Raw genomic sequence first — 25,693 nt, forward strand, 5'->3', positions numbered from 1 at the left:
TTGAGAGATGGAACAGAGTCCTCAAAAATATGTTCTATCATGTAATGGAGCGGGACCGAAGAAACTGGGACAAGCTCATCCCATTTGTTCTGTGGGCTTATCGCGAAGTGCCGCATGATACTACCGGGGTGGCGCCGTTCAGGCTATTGTACGGTAGAAACCCAAATGGGCCCCTATCAATATTGCAGCAAACTTGGACGGGTGAGATCGCGGTGCCCTCAACTCTGAGAGAGAAACCTGCCAAGTATTTGCAGCAGCTGCGGGAGCAACTAGAACTAGCCGCGAGTGTAGCTGAATTGACAAGCACCGAGCGCCAGAGCAAATATGCTGAAGTTTACAATAGGAGGGCACGGACTAAAGAATTTAAGGTCGGGGACCAAGTACTCCTCTTTGACACAGATCGGGCAACCAAGATGGCTGCCAGGTGGTTGGGTCCTTTCACAGTTATTGGGAGAGAGAGAGAACACTCGTATCGCTTGCAAACAAATGACAGAAAGACTTCGGTAGTGTACGCTAACCGACTCAGGCCGTACTACGCTAGAGTGAGTCATGTGGGGGTAGTGTTCGAGGAAGACTGAGAATTTGGTGAGGTGGAATACGCGCCGCAAGCTCTGTGCACTTCAGTGAGCGAGCACCCAATAACTGAAGACAAGCTAGCTCATTTGGGTTCAGATGCGCGCATGGAAATCGAGGCGGTATTTGAGAAACATCGCTGCGTCTTTGACGGAAAGCCTGGGAGGGCACAAGTAGGGCGGCACCGCATCGAACTGGAGGAAGGATGTAAACCAAAGAGGACGTTTCCTTACAGAGTCCCTGAACTATTAAAGAAAGAGGTTAGTAGGCAAGTGAAAGAGCTTCTTGAGTTGGGCCTGATATATCCGGTGGAGAGCGAATTTGCACACCCGGTTGTGTGTGTTGGTAAGAAGGACGGGTCAGTGCGCATGTGCGTCGATTATAGAACGCTTAATGCCGTGACCAGAGTAGATGCCTTTCCAATGACCAATCCACGGGAGCTGATCTTCAGAGTTGGTCACTCGAATTTTATAACAGTCGTTGATCTGAGGAGAGGATACTGGCAGGTACGGATGGAACCCCAAAGCGAACATCTCACGGCATTCGTGACACATGATGGGCACTACGCATGGAAGGTAATGCCATTTGGGCTGAAAAACTCTGCGGCTACCTTTCAACGGATGGTTAATTCATTGCTGGCTGCACACCAAGCTTATGCGTCAGCATACCTAGATGACATTGCAATCTTTTCAAATACCTGGAAAGAACACCTGCAGCATGTAGACATAGTGCTTAAACTCCTAAGTGATGCTGGGCTGAAAGCCAGCTCTGAAAAATGCCAGGTAGCGCAAACTCATATCCGCTATTTGGGACACATAGTTGGCTCTGGAACTCATGCGCCAGACCCTGAGAAGATAGCTGCCATAGAAGGCCTTGTGCCACCTCACACAAAGAAGGAGTTGCGAAGTCTGTTGGGGCTTTGCGGATATTATCGGGACTATGTCTCAAACTACGCCGACGTGGCTAGCCCGCTTACAGCTTTGACAAGGCGAGGGGTTCCTAATTCAATTCCGTGGTCGGAAGAAGCGCAGTGCGCGTTCGAAAGTCTGAAATTAGCTCTCTGTCAGGCTGTCGCCATGAACACTCCTGAGCCTCATCAGCCGTACTGGCTATTCACTGATGCGTCGGCGACGGTGGCTGGTGCCTGTTTAGCTCAAATGTCAGCGGACGGAAAAGAAAAGCCGATCGCTTTTCCTAGCCATCGCTTTAACCCGACACAGGCGCGCTGGTCGACTATAGAGAGAGAAGCCTTTGCTATTATTTGGGCACTCAAGAAATTTGACTACTGGCTTTTCGGAGCAGTGGTGAATGTTGTCTCTGACCATAACCCATTGTCATATTTGACAACCAGCACCCCGCAGGGGGACAAGTTAGCAAGATAGGCGCTTTCACTACAGCGCTACAATGTAACGGTGCGTCACCGGAAAGGAACATGTAACGCCAATGTTGATGCATTATCAAGGCTCTCGAATCGTTCATGGGAGCCAATCGAGTAAAGAGCAGAAAAGAAAGGATAGACAAAAACAGCCATGCCAGCTGGGACAGGCGTGAATGTTCCCGTTCACCCGAAGGACGTGTGCGTGGGACAGTTCAGCCTTGATGGAACTTTCTGTGGTTGTTGTCGTCCATGTGTGTGAGGGTTATAAGACTTTGGACATACTATGTATATAACCTGCATATGTTACTTTGCTGCTGTTGTGCCGTGCAGTGCGTTGGAGTGTTCCTGTACATACATGAGTGTTTCTTTTGCATGCTCACTGTCATGAATGTGTTGAGCTTTCGCCCTTTTCTTTTATCGCTGTGAGAAAATTGTTTTCTTTTTTTCTCGTGGTCCTTTCAGTTCATTTTCCTGTTCCTTACGGACTCCGCAGCACCCGTGTTGGGCAGCGTATGTCAATTTTCTTTGACGGAACCCTCAGAGCTTAAATTCTACGATACAGCGCCCTTTGGCTCTTGTAGTATAGCTGGGCACATTGTGAGCCCAGTATACTCTTTAGGAGGGACGTGTAAGGTCGCTCTGATTGTTCGGGTTCTTAAGTGTCACGAATCGGCCACGTGCTTTGTGCATAGAGAGGGGGTTCACTTGCCCCCGTGTCAGCCGGGCGACAGTTGCTGTGTTATGTGGGGTCACAGGCACCGCGCGGTGTTGGGTGACGCGTCGCGGCAGGTGCCAGGTGGGCGAGTGCCGATTCCGGGAAGTCGGCATTGTGCGCACGGTGTTGGCAGTCCGCCGACGGTCACACGAGTCCACACAGACCAGCCTTGAAAGGGACCGCTGTACAAGGTATTGTGAGTGTGGCTCCCGAGTGCCTGACTAATTGGAGGCGCCGCCGAGGTTAAGAAGGGCTTAGCAACTCTGACCCCGTTCCGCATGCAGTGAGCATGGACCTAATCTTCTATGCGTCCGGAACGCAATCGCCAGCCTTGTTGTTGGGTGCGACTGCCGGTGTGGTGTCGAAGGCCAGCTTACAGTGCACGCTGTAGGAATGCGGTGCACACGTAGAGTGCATTCGGACGACGGCGTCTTGGAAACACGCACTCGGAGAACTTTGTCTTGTAGACAATAAGTTTGAAGGACAAGGAGGGCCATAAGTCTCCCACGCGGACAAACTTTGAGTACGGCCGCACTACGTGGTATCGATGCCCCTGCTTCCGAGACATTTGCGGCCTAGACGCCGTTGGGATTTGAAACGGTCTAGCGATAACTTGTTCGGGCCTGGCGTGTTTTGCTGAGCCCGTCACTAACTACGGAGAAATGAGAGGGCAACGGAGTTTTGGCGAAGAAGGAAAATAGCTTTGTTTTCCAATATGTTTATTTTTAAGAGTAAGCCCATCCCTGTGGGTTGTGGCTTAACAAACGGTTGACCCTGATTGGCAACTGAACCTGTGGGACGGGCCAACGGCCCTACCGCCTTTTTTTTCTTTGTATATTTGGGCTATAAAAAATCGGGACGACATGCTGTCCCTCAGACTTGGCTGAAATCAGGATTACTGATAGATCAGTGAGGCTCCGTACCATGTACGTTAGACTTGGCTGAAATCAGGATTGCTGATAGATCAGTGAGGCTCCGTGCTATGTACGTTAAAACGAGTCTGGGCTCTAACAGTCATTGAGACAGTCGAAGAGTGAGACTTTGTTTCCCAATTGTTCAACTTTGTAATGTATTTGTTTTACCTGCCATGTATATAGAAAAGTTTGCGTATAAATATTTCTTGTACATCTGATCTGCATCGCTTCCTGTCTGCGTTTGATCAACAACTGCCGATCATCGTCCGAGAAGCTTCAAGTTCCAACGGTGAAGCGAGGACGGAGAACGAACGAAACTTTACTGGCGTCATCGATATACTTGTACAATGCGCCGATGACAAAGGGTTTATTTTCATTCTTTAATTTTGCTGCGGTGCCCACGCCACTATGAAACGCCAGATATGATTTAATGGCAGAGTGCTGTTAAAGGCACACTATAAACATAAACACATGTTTGCAATGATAACGAAGTGTTTCAAATTTTTTTTATTAATATTTCGCAGTAATAGGCTCATAAATAGACAAGAAAATGAAGGTAGTCCTTTATTGTTTAATACCGCAGCAAAAGATCAGCGCCAGTACGTCAGTCATGACATCATGGTTCTCAATATATATATATATATATATTAATAGACTTAGGTCGTTACCGCCTAGTAAATGTTCTTAGAACAAACTAAGATCAGTCGTCGGCTCCTTCAGAGCACGACGTAGTCCATATTTCCCAATAAAAGATTACTTAGGCCAGAGTTGACGCCGTAGAAATCCATGCCGTCACGGCTTGCTACTGCGGAAACTTCAAGGCGGTGTCGTCACCCGTCGTTTATCCTTGCGTGTTTTCTGGGTTACCCAGCCTTCTCTCGTGTTAAGAGTGCTTTTTGTATTGTAAAATGATAATTTACTAATACAGCTTAAATTTTTTGTCTCTTCAAGCTTTCGAAACAACAGATTAAGTATGGGAGACCCAGGAATACAGACTTTCAAGCTGGTTGGTTTCATGGTCAAGAAGGAGAAGGCTGGTGCGCTACCGTCCCTGTCGCTTTTTGCTCTCCTCGTCGCTTAAGTGTTATGGTCAGGGTTAACTATGAGAGGCTCCGCAGCGAAGCGATCTGGATTAACTTCGAGTAATAGCTCGTTGCGGGGGTAGCCATACGGAAGGCGCACATTTCCGGCATCGCGGCGCGTCCGTTAGTTCACGCCGCGCGATATCCGCGTCCAAGTGCGCGTCCTCGATTTCACTGCGGTACGCAACGAATAATTTTCCGCCGGGACTTCGGCGCGGTCACCGCATCGAAAGCGCATCGGACACACGTTCCTCCGCGGTGCCTCACGGTACGATCTGGCGCACGAACCAAGAGTACGGCTACCGACAATGGCAGAAAAACGTGTTTGCAACAGATTCCAACTATCGCAGTGGCCGACTTCGAAGGGGCACTGCAGCACCTCTTGAACTCGTTAAGAAACCGTGCGCGACCAGGGAACAGAGCTCCCCATGGACATGTCAGCGAAATGTTACTCCGCTGCACAGTCTTGCATAAAAAGATTGCTCTCCCTCTCTACTATTTTGCCGCTGAGCAGGCGCCGACTGTGGGTAGCATCCAAAGAAGGGCAGGGGGCGTGCCATATTATGGGAGCGCGAAATGACTGGCGTGTCAGGGGGGGGAGGGAGGCAATCTTGGATAGTATTGGATTGCATTTCTTTGTTCGATGGCGCGTACCCGCTGCAAGGGCTTGGGCGAGATTTGGATGGCATTAGGAATATGTTGGTGGTACAAAAACTGGTAAAAGTGTCATGTTGAAACGGATAAAAATAATATTTGAAGAACTTAGTAAAAACTTCGTGAAACAACTATGAATTCCTCCACGGCTGAGCAGACATCCCTGTGGTAGTTGCCAAGAGAGAAGGCTCCTAGAGAAAGGATAATTAAAATGGAGAAATTTAAACCAAGTGGCGTGAACGTTGGTTCGAAAATGTTTTTCCTTAAAGCGGAAAAACGGCGGCAGAATAAAAAAAAATATCGATAGTTAAATCTACTGCACAGAAGGGGCACAGAGTGTGGGATGCCAGACGAGCCCTGTGACGACAAAGTTTGAATAATGTTGTTCGACGCCGTAACCGGGTAAAAATTACTTCAGTTTTTCTGGTGTGAAAGGAATTTTCCTGCCAAGGGAATAGGAGGTGTCGATATTCTGGAAAATTTGCTATCGCTGGATACAAAAAGTATAGAACAATTCCATATCTCCTGCATCTAATAGTAGTTAGGTAAGCTGATGCCGGAAGTTATGACAGCGCAGGGCCATTGAGGGCCGCTCTCGGGGGTCTTTCAGCCATCTCGTTCATGCACAATCCCCAATGGCCAGGCACCCAAAGTAATCTAATTAAGTTTATGTGGTCAGTCACTAGAAAACGAAGCGTACGTAAAAGGCTAGCACCACTATTTGTTGTGAAAGATTTACACAAAGATAAAGAATTCGTTATTATCACTACCGCCGATATTGATGAATTTAGCTTACGTAAGGCTAATACTACAGCTAGAAATTCAGCCTGAAATACGAATAAGTAGTCCCAAATCCTAATTGGGAATGACCAGTCTAGAGCAGGAGCGAAAATGGCAATTCCAGATTTTTTTCGACAAGAAAAGAAAGAAAAGCGCACGATAAATTCCCATAACCAATTCTTCTGACCCCGTATTGTGAAGTTTGTTTTTGTACGTTGCCCAGTCGAATGTGCACAATGCGCTCTGGAGCTCCCTCGGCGTCGCCAAATTAGCCTCATGACAGCTGCAGAAGCTGCAGCGCTCACCTTTCTACTAATGTGCGAGTCCAGAGGGGCCGCAGATAGAACTGTAGAGAGGAGGGAGGAGAAGAGGCAGTTCTCATACAACGGAGAGGGGGGTGACGTAAGAAGGCAAGGAAACCGTACACAGCGGTTTTCTGGAAACTAGATAAGCTTAAATTCAAGGCACGGTACAGTACGTTGCTGCTATTTCTGAAAAATAAACACCATGCAAATATTTCATGCGGACAAACTACGTAGGGCGCGCAGAAGCAGAGCCGCATTCATTAAAGCGCACACCGCAGGGTCCGGGAGACACTACGGAAGCGGTCGACCGTCACATCAACACTTCTGCGCCCGCCGCGTTAGCTTTGCGGCTATGGCATTGCTAGAGGTCGTGGATTTGATCCCAATCGCCGCAGCCGCATTTCGACGGGGACGAAAAAGAAAACGCATGTGCACTTATATTTCGGGACACGTTAAATAACATCACGGTGTCAAAATTAATCCGCAGTACGCCACTACGGCTTACCTCATAAACCGATTGAGGTTTTGGCACGTACAGCCCCATAATACAATTCAAGTTCAATACTTCTGCCATGGTGGGATGTGCCATGCGAGGCAACAATGCTCGACCCTCTCAGAGGTTATAAAATATGGCGCACATCAACGCCTCAAGCAAACAACTCTCCCTGTGTGTTCTGTGTACTACACAGTCAAACAGCAGTGGTGCGCGCAAGGTAATGTTAAAATCAACTCACCACTCTCGTGTTAGACTAAACGTTGAAGAAATTAAGCTTTAGCCGTCAACATCCCCGCTAATTATCGTCAATCAAATCATCCATGCAGAATGGAAAGTTTCGCTTACATCGATTCCCACAGTGCGTTTTTTTTTCCTCGTAAGATTGTATCATCATCAGCAGCAGTCTATTTTTATGTCCACTACCAGGACGACAACCTCTTCCAGAGATATCCCTGTCTTTCAGTGGCTGATTCCAACTTGCGCCTGCAAATTTCCTAATTTCACCACCCCACCTCATTTTCTGCCGTCCTCCACTGCGCTTCCCTTCCCTTGGCACCGATTCTGAAGCTCCAATGGTCCACCGGTTATCTACCCTTCGCATTACATGGCCGGCTCAGCTTTATTTTTTTTTCTTCTCTTAATGCGAACTAGAATATCGGCTGTCCCCGCTTGCTCTGTGATCCGCACCGCTCCCTTCCCGTCTCTAAACGTTACGCCTGATATTTTTCGTTCCACCAATCTTTGCGTGGTCCTTAAATTGTTCTCGAACTTCTTTATTAACTCCCAAGTTTCTGCCCCATATGGTAACACCGGTACAATGGAATGATTCTACACCTTTCTTTTCGATGACAGTGGTAGGCTCCCAGTCAGGACTGGGTAGTGCCTGCCATAGGCACTGAAAACGATTTCTATTTTTCTGTAAGTTTCCAATTCCTGATCGGGGTTTACTGTGAATAGTTCACCTAGATAAACGTACTCTTGCACAGACTCTAGAGGCTTACCGGCGATCAGGAATTTTGTTCCCTTGCCAGGCTATTGAACATTACCTTTTTTTGCGCATTTTAATCTTCAACTCTACTCGTAGTCTTTTTCGGTTAAAGTCCTCAATATTTTGTTGCAATTCATCATGAGTGTTGCTGAACAGCACAATATCACCTGCAAACCGAAAGTTGCGATACTCGCAGTTGATCGTCATGTACACTGCATGCCGCCCGTCACTGCATAATACTGTAAATAAACGTATAGTGCCTGTCATTCCCACGCTAGCTGAACCGCCATAATTTTACACTTGCACCTTCCGTGGACGCTAGCGCCAGGCTTCCGTTTAGTAAAATTTGTAGGAAATTCTTCCATATAGTCGCGGCCTCGGTGCGCAGCAGTTGCCCGGGGTCGGCGCGCGCGAAGCAGGCGAGCTGCATGGAACAGGGATTGGAGGGGAACGTAAGGAGAGTGAGCGCCAGCCTCAGACTGCCTCCTCCTCCCCGCTCGCTCTCTCGCCACCGGTGTGCGGCTCCAGCCCGCGAATCGAACGCGCGCGCCGGCGGACAGCTGCGATTTTCCCACGCCTGGCGCGTCCGCCGCCGCGCAGAGTGGGAGGAGGAAGAGCTTCTGGGCGAGAGAGGGAGGTGGGGAGAAACGTTTGCCGAGCGAGCACGAGAAGGGAGGTGGGGAGAGACCGTGCGTGCACCGATGGCACCGCTACACCGAGACCGCTTCGCGGCTGCAGAGGCCCAGCGCTGCATTTATTAGCTCCTGCCGTCTTCCTCTTTTCCTCCCTTCCCCGATCTGCACCGGAGCCCGAGCCTCAGCAACGCGCTGCTGGCCGTCACTTCCTTCCTTTCTTCGTTTTCTTTTTTTGTTCGCCGGCAATCTCCTCCCGTCCGCCTCCTCCTATCGGACGGGAACGCGACTGCGGCAGCCGTCTATGAGCCATGCCTGCCCGACACGCATCGTGTGCATGCGGAGACGCTTTGTTCTTGCGCGCCTCCCGTAATAACCGAGGACCTAGTAATCTCCGCTGGAAGCGCACATACGCATATCGAGCCGAACACGTTCGGTCATAATGCGCAGCGCGACGCGGGACAACCGCAAAGTGTGCATATACGTCCCCGCTGGCATGTGCAAACCGCCCTCCACGCTAGCCTCGGCCGTACCTTCGCGGTTCATGTGTGTTTTCTGCCGGGTTCCCCTGAGCGCATTGAACGCGTCGACACACTTTACTGCCTCCAGTGAATTGCCGCTATAAACACGGAACGGCTGCCGTCCTTTACGGCTACAGCTATCGACTCGCGAAGTGGCTGTTCAACATCCAACGGTTGAAGCCTTTTATTCTGACGGGAGATGGACTCAATATGAGGATAAGCGTTTCAGTCATCAATAAATTTCTGGAGAATTATCAGTGCACTGCTATAGGACCTGTGCTAACCATGAGGAGGAGGCACTGCAAATTATAGGCGAGCTGAACAGCCCACAATCGATAACCATAAGGTCCGTGTAGGGCCTACAGAATTATCTACATAAATATGTAGAGAGAGAAAGATGGAGAAAGAAAAAAACAACAGTAAACTCACAGTACGGTTACAAGGGTGTAACGCGAACGTTTAAACCTTAGCTGTGTTGTGGGCTAGGCGTTTTTCACTAACAATCTCGAGCTCGCCGAAGAGCTTGTGGGCTGAATGTCCTGCTTATTCCATGACATTTCAGTGAAATTATTAAGAATAGTACGTACGTGCTCACATCGGCTCCGGATTTTATGACCAGTTTTGCAGTGCTAATTATTTTTTACCGCGGTATAACTATTACTACTGTGTCCGTGAGAGTGCGGGTCATCAACCGGTACCGGTGGCTACCAAAAGGTACGATATTTTGCCAATTTCGCGGGACTTTCCGTGGAGGCCAGCGCCGTTCCGCTAAGCCTAATCGAACAGCTTGGAACTGCCCATAGCCAAGCCTAACCTCTGCGGGGTAAAGCCGTCGTCTTCGGGCGGCGGCTGTACAAACATGTCGACCGGGATGGAGACGTCCATTGTTTGGGACCCGGCGAATTCCGGCGTTAGCCAGATGTGTGTTGAAGTTCAAGGGGAAGAAATTTCTTCGGAGGAATTCAACGACGATGTAGGCTGGTCGCACTTAGGCCGGCGTATAAAGACCTTGGCCGGCGAGGGGACTGCCGCTCGCCAGTCAAGACCTACGACGAAGAACTTTGCCAGAAACGTGAAAGCTTCGGTGACGAGGGCAGCAAGGATGCCGGACGCTCTACCGAGGGAGGAGACCAAGGTGATAGTGCGGCCTCGGGGAGTCCTCAGACCGCCAGACTCAGACCGCCACCGTGGCATCGGCCACCATGACGGCGGCGAAGGTATCAAGGGAGGATGGAGCAGCGGACACCTTCTGCTCCAACTTGCAAAAAACATCATGGTGGTGAGTACCCCCGACGATATACGTGCTTCACGTTACGCCGAGATAAAATCGATCTGCATTGGTGGCAAGGAACACATGGTTGGCGCATATCAAACCGCGCCATATGGCACCGTTAAAGGCGTTATTAGAGGTATCCCAATAGAGCACTCCATGGCCGCAATCGACCGGAACATTGTTAACTCGAGAAATCCCTTGGCACTTGGCGCGAAGAGGATTGGTAGCTCGACCACAGTCATCGTGGCTTTCAAGGGCCTGAAGGTCCCAAATTACGTGTGCTATGGTCCCGTTCTCACCAAGTGCAGCCTATATCGAAAACAATTCGATGTATGTAAGCAGTGCGGAAAGGTGGGCCACCGCCGCGACGTTTGTCCAAACCCTCACGTGAGGGCTTGCTTTGCTTGCGGGGCCATTGGCCCCAAGGAAGGCCATAGATGTACACCCACTTGCAAATTGTGCGGAGGGCCACATCTGACCGGTGACAAGGTTTGCAAGAATAGGTATAAGGTCCCATACGTAGTTACAAAGAGGCAATGGGAGCGCAAGATGGCCGAACAACAAGCGCAGCACCAACAATGAGCGTCTCTGAGAGCTGAGGAATTTCCATCGCTGATGTCAGCAACCGCAACACCTGCCGGCCCAGCTGGTCGCCGCGCGTCACGTTCCGTCTCGAAGCGCAGGGCCAGCGCGAGTAGACAGCGTAGCCTTAGCCGTAAACGATCACAGTCACGTGACCACGTGAGCTGGGCCGATGCAGCAAGGCACGGTGCCAAGAAAGCACATGGGGGTACCACCACCACCACTTCCAATACGAACGCAACGACCAAGACCATTAGCACCAGCAAGACCGTCGATGGCAACAACAGCAGCAAGACGAGGGTAGACGAGGCGATGAGGACGTTGAAGGAAGCCAACGAGGCACTCCGGCGCAAAAACAACGAGCTCGAGACGAAAGTCAGTAGGCAAGAGGCCACTATTAGCAAGATGGCAAACGAGATCGCGGAAATCAAGAAGCTTCTGACGACCCGTTCCACCAATAACGAAACGCCCCAATCGGTATCATGTGAACCCACACCCAGCATCAGCAGCGCTGTACCACCAACATCCTCTGAGAAGCAACCGGCACCCAAGAGACGAGCGATCGAGAACCTGAAGGAGCGCAAGCTCAACGACCGGGTGGACAACCTCAAAGACAAGGTCGACCAAATCGAGGAACACCTCGACGGGCTCGAAGATTATATTAAGACAACCTTCACCAAGATGATTAACGACAGGTTCGCCGCCATCGAGCGGACGTGTCAGCAGTTAACGAATGCAATACAACAAATAACGCAGCAGCAGTACAATCAGAAACAATCATGGCCGCTCCAGCAACAGCAACAACTACAGCAGTGAAGGGTCTCGTGACCTGGCACTGGAACTGTGACGGTTTCGCTAGCAAGAGCGCAGTCTTGCAGCAATACATAACACAAGTAGCACGCAAGCCCGATATAATCATGATACAAGAGACTCGCACTGATGCAGTATCGCTACCCGGTTATCGGGTATACGCCAAGTGTCCGAAGGTCAGCGGTGGTAGAGGGATATGTACACTGGTTCGCAAGGGACTCACCTTCAGTGAGCACGAGTTGCACGACAGTAAAATTGAATACACTCTCATCGAGGTCGGTACGGGCAAGAAACAAAAGAACAGCACCTTTCTGCTTAACGTCTGCAGTAGCTCTTCACACTGGAAGCAAAAATTCAAGACGCTCCTTCACAGAGCCAGCACCGTGGCGGGGACTCACAGGCTCGTCGCCTGCGGGGACTTCAACGCGGCACACCCGGCATGGGGATATAACAAGCAATTGGCCAAGGGGCGAGACCTGTTCCAAGACACAATAGACCTGGGCTTCATCCTCATCACAGACCCGACTGATCCTACAAGGATTGGGAACTCTGTGTCCAGGTATACGACCCCGGACCTCACGTTCGTGAAGAACGACGAGAAGGGAAATATCTCCTGGCGCAAGACGGGGTCAGAGCTCGGCAGCGACCACTACATCGTAGAGGTCATCTACCGGAGGAGGTCAAGGCCTCGGAGGACACCAGAAAACACAATTTTACGGATTGGGATGCCTTCCATAGCCTGTTACCAACGGAGATGGAGGAAATCGTGAACATGGAAGAATGGTCAGCCCACATCGCGGGGAAAGTCAAGGGCGACCAAAATCATAGAAACGGATGAGCAGGTCCACAAGGTTGACAGCCGCCTCGCCCACTTAATCGAAGCAAAGCAATCTATCCTAAACAGGTGGAAGAAGCAGCGACTAAATCGGCGCCTAAGAAAGAAGGTGGCGTAGCTGAATCGCGCCATCGAAGTCCATTGTCGGCTGCTCTGCACGCAACAATGGAACGAAATCTGTAACGCTGCGGACGGGAAGATGCATTGCGGCAAAACGTGGAACTTGATGCGGCATCTGCCCGACGAGGCTAAAACAAAATCCCACCAACGTGACCGCCTCGCAAAGATCATTGACAGAGCAATCAAGGAAAACGGGGAAACCGAAGTAATCAGACGCATAGACAGCAAGTACCTTCCGGTTGCACCCATGGAAAGGCATCCCGAGTACGGCGGTCAAGCCAACGAGAAGCTCGACCGCGAGATCAGCGTCGAGGAGGTTCGAGCAGCCCTGCACCAACTAAACAGCAAGTCGGCGGCCGGCCCGGATCACATCTCGAACAGAGCGCTCAAGAACCTCAGCGATGTGGCCATCGAAAACCTCACCGGTTATTATAACAAGTGCTGGAGGGCGGGGTCACTGCCCCAGCAGTGGAAGACTGCCAAGACCATCCTCATCCCCAAACCAGGCAAGCCGCTGAACACGGACAACCTCCGGCCCATCTCGCTCACGTCCTGCGTGGGCAAGGTGTTAGAGCACGTCCTCATGTGTAGGTGGCAGGATTACCTGGAGGAGTCGGGACTATACCCCACCACGATCATCGGGTTTCGGCGTTCCCTCGGCACCCAAGACGCGATGATTCTGTTGAAGAAAGATATCATTGACGATGACACCCTAACGAAAGACAACAAGGCCATTCTGGGGCTGGACCTGCAGAGCGCCTTCGACAAGGTGAAGCACTCTGCGATCCTAGCCCAGGTGTCCAGACTTAACATGGGCGCAAGAACGTACAATTATATCAAGGACTTTCTGACGGGGCGGACTACGAAGCTCTGCGCCGGCGATCTACGGCTCCAAGAGAAGAGGCTCGGCAGTGTTGGGACCCCCCAGGGCTCGGTCATCTCGCCGTTGTTATTCAACCTCGTTATGATCGGGGTGGCCAAGCGACTCTCTCGCGTCGAGGGCGTCCGGCACACCATCTACGCCGATGACCTAACGCTGTGTGTTCCGGGAAGCAGCGATGGTCACGTCGAGAGCATGCTGCAAAGAGCCGTCGACGCGATCGAAGAGCAGCTGAACGGTTCCGGTTTGATCTGCTCACCGAGCAAGTCAGAACTGCTGGTGTTACCAGCGAAGTACGTCAGACGTAACAAGAGCGAACCGAGGGATTACGAGGCCATCAAGATCGTGACGAAGAACGGCCAAGTGATCCCGGAGGTCGACAAAATCCGGGTGCTCGGCATGATTATAGACAAGCGACGGGGAAACGGCGAGACCGTTTCCCGCCTTAGAGCGAAGATTATCAACGCAATACGTACGTCTCATCAGACAGGTCGCCATGCGCAAGGCCCGGATGAAGGAGGAAAGCTTGATTCGGTTTGTGCACTCCTTCGTAATCAGCCACGTCACCTACGTTGCAGCCTTCCACAACTGGATGCAGGGTGAAAAGAATAAGATCAACGCCCTTATACGCCGAGCTTACAGGGCGGCGCTCGGACTATTCGAGTGTACGAACACCAACAAGCTCCTGAGCCTGGGGGTACACAATACCCTCGAGGAAATTGCGGAAGCGCAACGGACCGCCCAGCTGGAGCGGCTCTCTATGACCGAAGCCGGCAGGCGCATACTTCAATACTTGGGCTTCACGCCTGGGGCGAAAAAGGCGAGTAGTAAATCGTCCTGGACGGGTAGACCTCATCCCGAGAAACATGAACCCGGAGTTTAACAAGGAGAGAAGAGCGGCGAGGGCCAAGGCCCTCATCGACTTTCACGCCAAGGACGAAGACGCAAGGTTCCTGGATGCGGCAGAATACCAGGGAGACTGCGCGGCGTTCGTAGCTACGGTCATCGAGGGGTCGTCCAGCGCGACGAGGGCAGCGGCGAGCTTACGGGTCTGCGAGGCGTGTCAGGCGGAGGAGGTGGCCATTGCCCTGGCCATTGCCGACCTCGGGTGCCAGATGGTGTTGTGCGATTGGCGAAGTGCAGTGCGGAATTATGCAAAGGGCAAAGTGTGTGGTGAGGCTGTGCGCGTTCTGTGCTCGGCTGACCTACAACGAGAGAATCGGTATGTTAGAATCAAGTGGTTCCCAGCGCACGCGGGCAACGATGCGTCGGAGAAGCACGATAAACACAACTAGACGGCACACGCAGTGGCGCGAGCGCTAACCAACCGCGCCGCTGCAACCGACCGTACAACGTGGTGTAGTGCCAAAGACCGCATGACGACGTCCAACGAACTTATACAGTTCCACCACCTGGCTCGAAGGACTTTCCCACCCCCGCACCCGGGGCTGAGCCGAGCGGAGGCGGTGCTGTTCAGACAATTGCAAACTGGTTCCTTACCCACCCCAGTGTTAATGACTCATCTATACCCGAAATTATACGTGAGTGACGTGTGCCGCGTGTGCCAGCGGGAGAGGGCCAGCCTGACGCACATCCTATGGGATTGCACCAAGTTCCCCGACGAAGCTTCAAGTACAACGATTCCGCCGCGACTCACGGCTGCGGCGGAATGCTACGACCAGGAAAGCCAAACCTGGGCCATCCAGCAGGTCTCGGCGGCTCTCGAAAGACAAAGGCCGAGCGAAACCGACGAAACGTTGCCCGTCAGGGCGGCGGGAGTAACACGCGCTGGAGTTGGATAGAGACCACCCACTGAGAAGACGTCTGGGCCTGCGTCACGGCGCCATTTAGCCATGGTGTCGTTCTGCTGGCGACTACATGAAGTTGTTTCTCTATCCCTCAGTGACATTATGTTTTCTAGCGTTCTCTCTTAAAATACTACGCTCATCTCTAATACGTGAACGCTCGCCGGCTTTCTGGGCGGCGCAGCCGAAGGCGGTACGACGACGACAGCAAGCTGGCAATGGGATAACGATTTCGAAATGATGAGGACTGTATAACGACGACAGTGTGACGACGACGGAGGGAGGAGTACGGAATGACGACGTAGGTGTGACGACGATGCCTTGACGACGTGCTCTGTGTCGTAGATATGGTCGCCGTGTACGTGCTCATTCTTTAAGAGTCCGCCTAGGAGACGCGTCATTCCGGCCGCCGTTGATCGTCTGGAGCTTTACCAGCAAGAAGGAGACTGACTGAGGGCGCCTGATTCCCTTTCCCTGGTACCCCAGCCCAGCCAATTAGCACTTCAATAGTAGCCGAAATGTGCAGACCACCAGGTGGACTGCTCTGTAGTTTGACGGCGCACAACTTGGAATCGGTGCCATTCTCAGAATCAGTTACAAGTCGGTATGCCTTGCAAGCTCACCGTCTACAATTCCTAAATTGCAATATAAGCCGTAAGTAACTGGTAATAAACTAAATTAGTGAATTTTGTTTATTAGTCGATTACACATTTTGATTTCCCCTGGAAGTGTTGTCCGCCTTTTTTGAGTAAAACGGTTCAAGGACTAGAATTGTACGTGCCACAGGTGGTTTCTTTTAAAAAAAAATCTGTGGAGTCTAAAAAGAACACGCTGCATTAAAGAACTGGTACGTAAAGAGCTGAGCTCGCTGTTTAAAGGGATTAACAATCAATTTTCGTGGTACTTATTTCTTTCAATGCAATGGAAAGCTTATCACTCAGAGTGCCTAATCATGAACTGGTAACGCGGAAGACGACGTGGAACATTTTTTATCAGAATTTTTCGATCTGATGTGATGATGTAGTTCGCTGGAAGCACGCTGGAAAAACGGTGATAGGTGAGCGCGGTAGCGATTATAGGCCGGCACTAGGGGGAGGCAGACGACAAGTGCGGCCGTAATTGTGAGAAAGTACGATATTGTTTGTCAAGTCGATGTTCCTGCGATTCATGTTTTCTGAAGTGTTAAAGTATTTCTGCGATAACAATAATGTGTTTTCGTGGCTTCCTGTTCAACTGCTTTGGTATTTAACCATGGAAAACGAGACCAATCGGATCGAAAGCGAAACGAAGCTTTTACACGTGATACGCAGTTCAGCGTGTTGCCGTAGCCATACGTGCGCTTTTGATTTCTGAAGCATAGAATAAAGCGCAATCGTCTAATAATATTGTTACGGGGAGAAAATACATGTATTTACAATATATACAGTTACAAGGGTGTAACCTCAATGACCAGGGTAGCACCATCAACCGATGCTCGATACACTTCAATCTCCTCTTCATGTGCCAACGTCATTGTGTCCACAGCGCACAAACTCGTACGTAACATTAACCCTCGGCGGCAGAAGCATCGTCTTGATGCCTTTCTAGCGCGGCGAATCAGCGTGCGAGTTATAGGGCTTGAGCCGCGAAACGTGCAGGATATCAGTTCTTGGTGGGATAGAAGACGTCGAAGTCCCTGGTGATATCTCATATGTGAGGCTGGTGACTTGGCGAAGAACTCGGTATGGCCCGACGTATCGCGGCAGAAGTTTTTCGCAGAGGCCGACGCGACGGGAGGGTAACCAAAGCAGGACAAGTGACCCAGGGCTGAAATGAGTGTGCCGACGACGACTGTCATAACGATGCTTTTGGGTAGTTTGAGACGCCAGAAGACGATCACGGGCAATGCGACGTGCTGTGGCCGCGCGAACAATGGCCTCGTGAGCGTAGAACGTGGTAGCGTTGGCATCGGAACGTAGTAGCGAATCAAGAGGCAGGAGTGGGTCACGGCCATGCGTGTAGTAGATAGAATGGAGAATAACCAGTAATATTGTGACGCGATGAATTGTATGCAAACGTCACGAAAGGTAAGGAGCAGTCCCAATCCCGGTGATCATCGGACACGTACATGGAGAGCATGTCCGTGAGCGTACGGTTGAGACGCTCGGCAAGTCCGTCTGTCTGTGGGTGGCAAGCCGTCGTGAACTTGTGGGACGTGGAGCAAGAGCGAAGGAGGTCGTCGACAACCTTAGCAAGAAAACAGCGGCCTCTATGAGTCAGTAGCTGACGTGGGGCACCATGAAAGATGATCACTTCATGGAGGAGAAAATCATGCCACATCAGTCGCGCAGCTCGTAGGGAGGGCCCGCGTTATGGCATAACGCGTGGTACGAACGCTAACTTCCATATGAACTTCAGTGTAGGCATGCGGATCAATATGACCCAACACGGGTGGATTGATAAGGCGACTGATAAGCGTGGAAAACGCTGCAGCCTGGTCGGGTCCCCAACGAAAAGTAGCGTCCTTTTTGAGGAGGTCTGTGAGAGGGCGAGTGATTTCGGCAAAGTTCTGGATAAATCGCCGAAAATAGGAACACAGGCCTAGGAAACTTCGGACATCGGTAGAAGAACGCGGAAGAGGAAACTCACCAACGGCACGAACCTTTTCAGGATCAGGCTGGACGCCAGCAGCGTCAACCGAGTGACCAAGCACTCGTATTTGGCGGTGGACGAAATGGTACTTTGCAGAGCTTAGTTGTAGGCCAGCTCGTCGTAGAACAGCAAGAATAGCTGAGAGTTAGTGGAGGTGGCTCTCAAACGTCGGTGAAAAAACAATGACGTCATCAAGGTAGCAGAGGCACGTGGTCCATTTGAATCCGCGCAGAAGAGAGTCAATCATGCGCTCGAAGGTAGCAGGGGCATTACACAGTCCGAAAGGCATCACTTTAAATTGGTAGAGACCATCTGGGGTGACGAAGGCGGTCATTTCGCGATCTCGTTCAACCACTGCGATTTTCCAGTAGCCAGAGCGCAAATCAATCGACGAAAAATAACTCGCACCGTGTAAGCAGTCCAGCGCGTCATCAATACGCGGAAATGGATACACGTCCTTTTTGTTAATCTTATAAAGATGACGGTAATCGATACAAAATCTCCAGGTGTTGTCCTTCTTTTTAACCAGAACGACATGTGGCGGCCAGGGACTGCAGAAAGGCTCGACAATATCTTTGGAGAGCATTTTGTCCACCTGCCTTTGGATCACCTGGCGTTCAGCCGCAGACACACGGTAGGGCCGCCGGCGTACAGGAGGAGCGTCACCAGTGTGGATTGGATGGGTGACGACACTGGTTCGACCTAGCGGGCGATTGCCAAAATCAAAGATATCTTCATAGGACATCAGAATGCGGCGAAGGGCGTCGGCGTAAGCAGGTCGTAGATCAGTAGCGATCATTGGCGTAAACTTGTCGTTGCGTAAAGCAGAGGCTGCAGCAGCGCCGAATCGCGGTTCGGGCGTAAGAGCAGCTACTCCGCAGTCTTCCAAAGGGGACAGCGCAGCGAGAGATACACCTGCAGAAAGCACTTGCAGACACGAACCAAAGTTCAGGCGAGGAAGCCACGCTCGATTGTTGGGCAGAGTTACAACTGAGCTTGGTAGTGCTATTTGACGTGCCAGGAGGACGTCGCAAAGTGGGGATACCACGTAAGGACCATTTCGAAGTGGTGGCGAAGGCGACAATATAGCAACTGCAATTTTAACCAATAATTATATTGCACTTAATCAGTACCGACTTACGTAGTCACATAGACTACATCCGAAGTGCCATGATCTTACTTCCAGGCCTCGCCACTCACTGGCATTTGAGACTTGCTTTGTCGATTTCAAATTATAATTCTTACTTATTTCGCGAACAGCGTGCTGGAATCTATCACTATAAATAATGGTAATGTCATTTCCATCAACGCCCCACAACACATTCTCGCCAGTTGTCAGTCCCTTTAGGGTAAGAAAATTACAGCTCAGGTTTCTTTTTTATCTCTTGTTGTTGCAAGGTGCACTTCGGTTAGAGCCAGACACCGAGAAGGTAGTGATGCGAAAGGTCTGGGCTGAAGGCAGGTTGGTGCAATAATTACACTTCGTAGCACAAAATAATGTCCGCGGTCTTTCCGATGGTAGCGACGCAAGACCGTGAACGGTCTTGGGAAAGGTCCCAATATATATATATATATATATATATATATATATATATATATATATATATATATATATATATATATATAATTTCTGTTGGAATTTGTGTTTTTTGGATGTTCGTCAGCAGTAGTTGCTTCTGCCTGATGCCCTTCTTAAGCAAGACAAACTCGCAACCCTGGCTTAGACAGCCTGCAGTGCAGTAAGATTTCTCCATCAAGTTCCGCCTAGAAATGACGTAGGGTGTGAGTTGTTTGTGTGCAAACGCCACCGGTGCACATTTGTCTGGTGATATTTTGAGGTCTGTGCTATACCAAGGTGCACCGTTGTCGGAGTATGAAGATCTCGAAGCCTTACACGGTGCTGTGTCCTTGGGCTCGTGTCGCAGCTTTAGTCAGCTCACATACCTGGTCTGCGTATACGTCGATGAACCGATCGGCTGTGCTTGCAGACACGCTCCCAACGAGGTCAGCAGTGAGTGTTAGGTTGGAGATGGCAGGACTTACGCCTAGATGAACGAGACAGCGTATATATATATATATATATATATATATATATATATATATGTTGTTGTGTTTGTGACCAAGTACTGCACCAGGGTAGCCAATCCTGCTCTGCTGAGGGAGTGCGTTACCGGTTCTGGTCACCGGGATCAGGCCGAATGCACTACAAGCCTGTTTATGCAATTTTATCAACACGCGGATTTGTGTTTTTTAATCCGGTGGAAAATTGCGCGGCACCGCGATTCGAGCCACGGCCTTCTTGCACGCGAGGCGGATGCTCCACCTCTACGCCACCGCTGCTGATATATATATATATATATATATATATATATATATATATATATATATATATATATATATATATATATATATATATATATACTCTGTATGGTTCGGTTCTTCTTCGGTACACGAAAAGAACGATAGAACGATCATTTGGGGGATACTTGAAGTCTGCCGTGCTTAACGAGATCGACAACATTGTCGATCGATGAACGGTCTCGTAGCTAATCAGCCGCGAAGACAAAATCGCTCTGGGCGTGAACTCGCCATGCATGCTCGGCCCTCCAAATGGAAAAAAGTCGCGTCCGGCTGCCTATAGTGGCACGGGAAACGACGTCCAACGCTTACTTTTGGTGTCAACCTGAGAATTACAAACAAGCTCCTCCAACAAAAATGCAAGCACCTGCCATACAGCTCTGTAAAGAGAGCAGAGCCTGCTGGACTCCGCTCACAGGTTAATGCCTTTTCTCTGCCAATGTAAATGATAGGCTAATCGGAAAATAAAAGCCAAATGTTTCAAGCTAAAATGTTACCTATGACTAAGCAGTGATATCAAGATCGCCCATAAAATTTGCCCTAGGCGTTCAGAATGCAGAGACTCAGGTTTCATGCTGAAACCAGAGACATAAAGAATGATACGTAGGGATATAGTTGACTTAAACACGCGAAAACAACTGCCATCAGGGCAGTGAGCAAAACTTACTGGTTGGCGCATGTTCACAAATTTCGCAATCGCGTTCATGTTGGACAACGTCATTATTAGCTTGTAACCGACCATAGACGCCAATTTATCGATGCGAAACATCTTCGTTTGCAATTTGTTCGACGGTCGCGGACTGACATTGTGGTGGCGATGGTACCACTCCGACTTGTTATCCAAGTACACGTACAGAGATGCGTGAGCGTGGTCACGACACCTCGCACTGCGGACTTGACCATTTCCTCTCATCCAGGGGACACACCCTCTCGGTAAACAGCTTTATAATGACACAATTTAAAATGTTTACGTTTTGTAGCCCGTTCGCAGCCCTTGTTCAGATTGTAACCAAAGTGTTACGCTAAATATGTTCGTAAACGCATATGTTCTATAAACAAGTATAAACTAGCAATGGTGCAGATATTTGCACACGTCGTTATTTTAGCTGTTGCCGGTGTGTGCTTCACCGAATTATCACCGTTACGAAGCCGGCGCAAGACGCCAGCCACTGCACTTGAAAATTTTCGAACGCTGCTCCGAAATCCATCGCAAAGAAGGCGTGCCTCCCCAGATTGTGCACGAGAGCATGGTTACTCTGGATATGTACGGATGGAGACGTGTATAAATACCGGATGCGCTTGACGCGTGGGATTATTTGATGACTTACTGACTGGCTAGCTAACTGAGTGATTGATTATGTCATTAATTCATTCATTCGTTGAATGTTTTATACGGCAAGTGTACGTTTCGTTTCGATCTTCTCTTTCCTCGGCAGTCGGATTTCCGCCAAACACTGGCCTCGTAACGCAACCGCGGGGCTCCCTGTATACCGCGCGCGGCGGCAGGAGCTCTGTTCTCACGGGAACGACCACCCAAGTTCCGCGCGTTGCGCGAGCGGCCGAGGGAGGCCTTCCGCGCTGCAGTCGCCGTGGTGTGAACAGACGCAGTCCGCGCGATGTGCGCTCCAGTCGCTTTTTATCGCCATTGTCCTTCTCGCAGTGTCAGGTTCATCGCTGTCAGCGTGCGCCTGCAAAGCACAAACAGCAATCGCTGCTTCAGGGTCTGGCCGCTAGCGGTTCCGACCCCGGGTCACACTGGGGGTCTTCGCCGTGGCACACGGGCCGGTGCTTCTGGGTGGCGACTCGTAAATTCGGCGTGCTGGCTGGACGCGCGACTGGTTCCCACGTGGACAGGAAAGCCGGAGGGCGCGTTTTCTTCCCTACAGGTGTACTGTTACCGAAGTATACACTGCCGAGCAGTCTTCACTGCGTCGGCAGTGCGTTTGTGGTTTTCGCTATCTGGCGATGTTTATTCCGACTCGGTGAGTCTCCTTGGAGTGTAAACTGCAAGAGGGCTGTTCGCAGCCGTGTCATACCAGAAGCATGCAAATGTACTGCGGCTAGGAAGGGCCACTGCTAGGTTGTCGGAGCCTACTTGTATTCCGCCTGCAGAGCCGCGGTAAACTACAAACTCTTGGTGCTGTGCAAGAGGAGGCCCCGCAATTGGAAACTTAAGGTGACTTCTTGTTACGTATTGAATGAGTGAATAGGGATTAGTATCGACTGCGACAATCGATAACGTGCAGAATAAAGTCATTATTAAGGAGTATAATAAATATCATGATTAATAAACCAGTTTACTATAGACTTAACTACACAAGAAGTCATTGCTAGACATTGAGAACATGTCGTCCCAGCCCGCCGTGTCGCGTCGTTGGTCAAGCTTCCCGTCGTTACATATATATGTACATATATATATATATATATATATACCACATGTCATTCAAAGAATGAAAGGGAATGCAGTTAGCTTAACTTAGAGGTTAGTTTGGGTGTCATAAAGCCAGGCGAGAGGCGGGGGTGGGGGTGTATTGACCGTCTTCGTGGTCTCAAAAAAGTTGCAGTAACTTCAAACAACCAATATCAAGAGAAACATGCTTCTAGTAGTTGCGACCCGTCGCACACTCCACGATACCATGGGACCTGCATTCCACTGCTGCGTCTTTCCATCTTATATTCCGCACGTCGTTAGGGACGCCACTGAATGTACGCGTGTTGGTATTCGTCACGCCATACATTTTTTTATTCTTTTTTAAAGTTTGCTTCACTTTTACAAAAAAAAAAAAAACGTATAAATTGAGCTCTGGACGCTTGCAATCGCACTCTAGGTGAAGGCAGAACACCGGCCGAAACGTGGAAATTAGATGTTTGTTTTTAGCTTGTCTACGTGCGCCTGCCCTTCTTTCAATTTATTACCCACCGTATCTGAAGAACTAAATCCTTCATATACGTATGCACGGTGACTGGATTTTTCAATGGGCCAAGCGTGTTTAGAAAGATCAGAAGCACAACTTCGCGGTTACCTTTTGTTTATTTATCCAACAGTTTCGGTCGGTGGTCCGACCTTCTTCAAGGGCTACAGTAAATTCTCGCACCACAGCCTCTTCATATAGGCAGATAGAGAAACAAACTAAAGAAACACGAAAGGAAAGAAACGAGACAAAAGAAGAAAAAGAAGAGAAAAGAAGAGAGAAAAGACGAAGAAAGTGTGCGAGAGAGGTGGGGACTAAAGAGATTACCCGTTGGTAACAGGGTTAATCACCACGCATTAACGGAGTCACAGCCCTCATCGTTGGCAGTGTTCGGGTCTTTGACACTTTCCCCAGGACGAGTGTCAAAGGGTCAGGAAGTGAGAGGCATAAGAAAAGGAATTCGTTACGCGTGCTTCCACGTGGTTGACGAACACGCACGCCATTATGTGGTGTTCTGATCAAGCAAAGGCGCTGCAACATTAGCAGAATGTGTAGAAAGAACAGTAATAATAAATAAAATTCGCAAAAATAAAAAAAATGAAAAGTTGAGGAGCCATTTCACTCTGTTAAGGTGAAATGATCAGCGAAGTTGTAGCACATCCCACAGGGTTATACAAGAGTACATGTATTTATTTTCATTATATGGAAACGGCGGTGGATATAGCTTTGTGATTATTATGATATACACTGTTTGCTTCGGTTAGAACCTTAGATAGAATCTTGGCCAAAGTTAAATCTATACACGACCGTTGTTGAATAGTTGAGTGGCTTGGATTGGTGCGGCACTTCAAGCCAAACTCTTATGACGAATTGAATGAACCATTTCTTCTTGTCTGGTTCTGAAATGTGCACATTGAAGTCTCCAACGATGATAACAGGGGTAGTGTAATCACGGCTAAGTGAGGAAAAAGTTGGTTTGATTTTTAGGATGGCGTGGCTTCGAGCCAGAGAAAATATCATTTCTGTCTAAGGCTTGTTCTCAGCATATAGCAGCGTGAACAATACTTTCCGGGTAGTCCGTCGCCACCAGGGCCGTTTTGAGTTCCTCGGCATGACTTTGGAAATCCGTCCCGTCAGGCCAGATGCGGCGGTACCGATGGGCTTCTGAATACGGGATGGCTGGCTTGCAGTGTCGTGAATGGCTACTTTTGAAATGAAGGTATGGGCCGGGGTGTGTATATATATACATATATATATATATATATATATATATATATATATATATATATATATATATATATATATATATATATATATATATATATATATATATATATAGTCCTATCATAAGAAGCCAACATACACTGACACCAAGGATAACATAGGGGGCATTACTTCTGTTGCATAAATGAAATAAACAAACAATAAATTAATGGAAATGAAAAAACAACTTGTCACAGGGGGGCAACGATCCCGCACCTTCGCATTACGCGTGCGATGCTCTACCAATTGACCTACCTTGGCGGCGGATGTGGAGCATCCTTTCTGGCGCAGGCGTCACGAGTACGTGATCTTTTTGATTGAAGGCAACTGGTCAATAAACCCGCACATCCTACCTGACGGCATCAATGTTGCCGGATTCGAGACCCTCGTTATGTAATGAACGAGAAGAAGGGGTTAACCGAGGGCCCCGATTTTTATTAATAATATAATAAGAAGCCAACAAACAATGACACCAAGGACAACATAGGGGAAATTACTTGTGCTTACTAATTGAATTGAACGCACAAAAGTTGCGGCGAAGAAAAAAAAAACACTCTCCTGGCAGCTGCGACCTCTCGCATGCTCCTTGTTAACGTGTCAGCCCTGTCACCCCTCCCGACATTCCATTGGTTGTGGCTTTCATCTTCCCTCCCTTGTGGACACGACTGAATGTGCACCTTGACGTGTGGGTTGTTCAGAAACTGCCTATCTGATTTGCTTTCCTTCGTTTTTTTTTTTTTTAATATGTTCAGAGCTACAGAGCATTCGCGAGAAACTGGAGACGCAATTTTTTTCGTGTCGACGCGTCGCGTAGACGGCACCGCCGGAGGATAGCCCTATTTATATACTATATACAGCTATATAGCTGTGTATGGATAGCTATATACAGCTTCGCTGTAAACAGATACATCCCACGCGCTGTGGGAATCGATGGAAGCGAAGCTTTCTGTGCTGTTTGCATTCATTCACGGCATATAAAAGTGGTGATGTCATGTTATATGTTGCCTTGCCTGCAGCACTTGTGCTTGTCTACGTAGTACACATGTGTCATTAATTCACTCGTTCTTTACTGAAGAGAGCTCAAATAAGCAATGCTTTCTGACGACGCACTTTCTTTCTCCCGTGTCATGTTCCGTTTCCCGACTGCGTCCGTACGAGATCCGGTTGTACCCGTTCCCCGTCTTCT

This window comes from Dermacentor variabilis, chromosome 9 (genome assembly GCF_050947875.1).
Source record: "Dermacentor variabilis isolate Ectoservices chromosome 9, ASM5094787v1, whole genome shotgun sequence".
NCBI lineage: Eukaryota > Metazoa > Arthropoda > Arachnida > Ixodida > Ixodidae > Dermacentor > Dermacentor variabilis.